This window comes from Morus notabilis, unplaced genomic scaffold, assembly GCF_000414095.1.
Source record: "Morus notabilis unplaced genomic scaffold, ASM41409v2 Scaffold7154, whole genome shotgun sequence".
Lineage (NCBI taxonomy): Eukaryota > Viridiplantae > Streptophyta > Magnoliopsida > Rosales > Moraceae > Morus > Morus notabilis.
Genome location: NW_010357884.1, coordinates 1 through 3,889, shown reverse-complemented (window position 1 = coordinate 3,889; position 3,889 = coordinate 1). Strand labels below are relative to the sequence as shown.

Below are 3,889 nucleotides of genomic sequence, written 5' to 3'. Positions count from 1 at the left end.
ACGAATATTTTGCGTCATCTGAATGGAAACCGGTTGTGCTGAGGATGTAGGGTTGGCTGAAATCGACAAAAAATTGATTGGTGTTTTTTTTTTCCCCATGGGAAATAGGCTTCTCACGGGTTTTTTTTTTTTTTTTTTTTTTGCTGATGGCGTCGTGTTCATCTTGAGGTGATTTGAACTTTGAAGAGAAAAAATGACACAAGTAGTTTGCTATTACTTTCCACGATCTCACTTCTCCTACTTTTATGGTTTTTAGCACAATTGCCTTTTAAATTTGTCGTAGTTTAACAACTTACCTCTTAAATTTTTAATTTTAAAAATTAACGTCTAAACATGTTTAACTGTTGGATAAGACTGTTACAAAACTACATTTTTATAAAACAGCTTATGTAAAAGTGTGAACTTGCTTAAGTGTGAAAATGTTTTAAGAAAAAGTTCTTTAATTTTAGAAATTCTATTGCACGTAAATATGAATTTACACCTATTTGTTTTTTTTTCAGAATCTTGGCCTATATTTCTCTTTTATTTTGATTAATTTCTCTCATTCTCTCTAAAAAATATTATCATTATGCTCTTGTTAAAACCTTAAAAAAATGAACAGTTCACACTCAATATAACTAGTGGCTAGTGCTCTAAAAATTTGTTAGGATGTGTTTGTTTCTGAAAAGTTTTAGAAGTTATTTAACAATTTCAATATCAAGAACTAAAATCGTTGAGAAAATTAATGTTTACAAATCATCTACCCAGCAAAAATTGTTCCAAGTATAAAATGACACAATGCTCCTAATAGAGATTTTGAAAATCCTTAATGTTATTTAATAAGAGAGAGGGAGAGTTTAATAATAGTTAATTATTAATTACTACAATGTCTATTTGTACAATTTGTCAATAATTTTTCTAAAGGGTGAAATTGTAACAGTCATCAATCCCTTGAGGCACAAGGTCAAGAAGGGTAAGTTGTGCAGTCCCACATCACTGGGGATGAAGATCCCGGTTTATAAGGAATGACACCACCTCCTAATAGTATGAAGCCTTTTAGGGTGAAGCCCAAAAGTAAAAATCGTGCAGGTTCAGGCCAAAAGCAGATAATATCATATCAGGTGGGGGTCCGGGTCGTTTCATATGGTATCAGAGCCTCTACCCAGTTGAAAATATGGCCAACGAGGACGTTGGGTCCCCCATAAGGAGGGTTGATTGTAACAGCCATCAATCCCTTGAGGCACAACGCCAAGAAATGGTAAGTTGTGCAGTCCCACATCACTGGGGATGAAGATCCCGGTTTATAAGGAATGACACCACCTCCTAATAGTATGAAGCCTTTTAGGGTGAAGCCCAAAAGTAAAAATCGTGCAGGTTCAGGCCAAAAGCAGATAATATCATATCAGGTGGGGGTCCGGATCGTTTCATATGGTATCAGAGCCTCTACCCAGTTGAAAATATGGCCAACGAGGACGTTGGGCCCCCCATAAGGAGGGTTGATTGTAACAGCCATCAATCCCTTGAGGCACAACGCCAAGAAATGGTAATTTTTGCAGTCTCACATCGCCTGGGGATGAAGATCCTAGTTTATAAGGAATGACACCACCTCCTAATGGCATGAGGCCTTTTGGGGTGAAACCCAAAAGTAAAAACCGTGCAGACTCAAGCCCAAAACGGACAATATCATATCAGGTGGGGGTCCGGGTCGTTACATAAATAGTCTTCTAAAGATTAAAATTGATGGATTGCCTAAATCCATTTAATGGAATGATACAATTTGATGTATTAAGAGGGAGAATACATCCCTACTTTTCCTCTCCTTCCTTTCATCTGTCCAACAAAATAATTGATTAAGTTTGTTTTCTCTCCATCTCTCCCTCCAACAAACATACTGAAAATGTTTATTACCCACACATATTAAAAACGAAAAAAAAATGAAAAAGAGAAGCTAAGAGATGAGCAAAACAAGCCACGAATTCATTCAAATATTACTGCACGTTTATCCAATCTAAAATGAAAAGAAAAAATGGAGAATTTACTTTTGAGAGTATACTAGACATTTATCCCTTAATCTTGATAAATACCCTTTTATTAATGTAATTATTTAACTAAAAAAGTTATGAATCAAAATTAAATGGTAAAAATCATGATCCATTACTTTTAAAATGTATTTGTCAAGATTACCAAAATGAAAAGCAAAACACATCATTGGGCTCAGACGTCAACTATAAGCAAATGAATGGATCCTTCTACTCTACTAGCCCCAAAATAATGCAAGCAAGATAAGTACCTGAACTTGTTTTAATCAATCATTTTTTATCAATTCAGTTTGATATTTATTTGACATCAAGTTTATCCATGAAATATTGCATCTTTTTGTTTAACCAGAACAATTTTGTGTTCAATAAATAAATAAATAAAAAGATGAAAACAAAGTTGCAATTGCAAATTCATAAACATAAACTTTCTATTAATTTTAATAAAGGAAAATGACATACTTTATATAATAATCAAACAAAGAGTGTCATATGATTAACAATACAAACACAAAGTTAAAGTATACACGTTAGAGACGTCAGACATACTTAGATCATACAGCAATATGGATACAGATATTGAAAAGAAGGTTTGCTCTCACAAACACAAGAGGAACGTTTCTATCTTTATTTTCTTTTAACAAAAGGAATATATTTGAAACAAAGCCAAAACCTAACGCCCTTAGAACGCGGACAAGTTGTCCACATCCTCATATAGAGATGCCAAGTTATCCTTACTTGTAAAGCCGGTAATATGAGTCACGAGACGACAACACGACTTGAAAACGACACGAATTTAATGGGTTGGGGCTGAGAAAAAAGAGATTCGAGACAGAATATAGTCGACCCGAAATTGACACGACAAACACGGGTCAATTTCGAGTTGAACCCGTCACACCTGAGCACGACACGAAACTAATAAAACATTAAAAGTATATATTTTTCATTAGATATTTTAGATTTTATTATGAACTTGTGATATCATGATAGTTATGCTCAAAATCTTATACTATTATATGCTTAATTTTGATGGATGTTATTGTATTTTAGTACTTTATGAATTTTAAGTTTTTTTTTAATATGTAAAAAACTAAAGAAAAATATATAATTTCGTGTCAATTTCAGGTTTACGGGTCATTTTCGTGTCGTGTCTTGTAAACTCATAAAGTGGTCGTGTCATGTTCGTGTTGTGTTTTTAAAAAATTTCGTGTCACAGGTCGTGTTCGGGTTGACTGTAAATTTAGGAAGAAACGATTAAAACACGACACGTGACACGAATTACCACCCTTACGTACTTGGACTCCTAGCAGGGCAATTGGCACGTATCTCACCTTGGCTGCCTGTCAAGACGCTCAACTGGCCTATTTTGGTCATCGCGATGATGAATTTTTCAGAGAAGAGTGATTGGTTATTGGCGAAGTTGATGACAATGTCCTTGGTCTGACTGTAGCTATACAAATCCTGGTCAGAAGTGAAGAGTCCTTGGCGGTTCATGAGGTTAACATAGTACTTATTGTCGAAGGCATTAGGGCTTCAGATATCGAGCACGGTAGTGGCAATCGTGTAGTTTGTGAGGCAAATCGCCTTTAGGTTTTTGGCAAAAGTCTTGTCCATGATGGGGTCTTGGGTGGGATAGAGGCGGTTGCCAAAGGAAGAGCAACTGCTGAGGCCAATGGTGTGGCCGCCTGAAAGGGCGACTACGTCGGTGGCATCTAGGTTTTTTGTTGCAAGAGAGGCGAGGATAGTGCCAGTGTTGCTTATTTGTGAAGGGAGGTTGGCTATAGTTACTTTTCTTGTCGCAAATGTCAACCCGTCTCTTCTTCCTAATGGTACTGTATAGTCAGGACCACCTAACTGCATTATAATTATATTAT

General features: G+C 35.7%; 1 pseudogene; it reads right to left on the bottom strand.

The window, feature by feature from the left end:
• Nucleotides 1-3,302: 3,302 nt before the first annotated feature.
• Nucleotides 3,303-3,878, bottom strand: LOC21384091 (annotated as a pseudogene).
• Nucleotides 3,879-3,889: the final 11 nt, after the last annotated feature.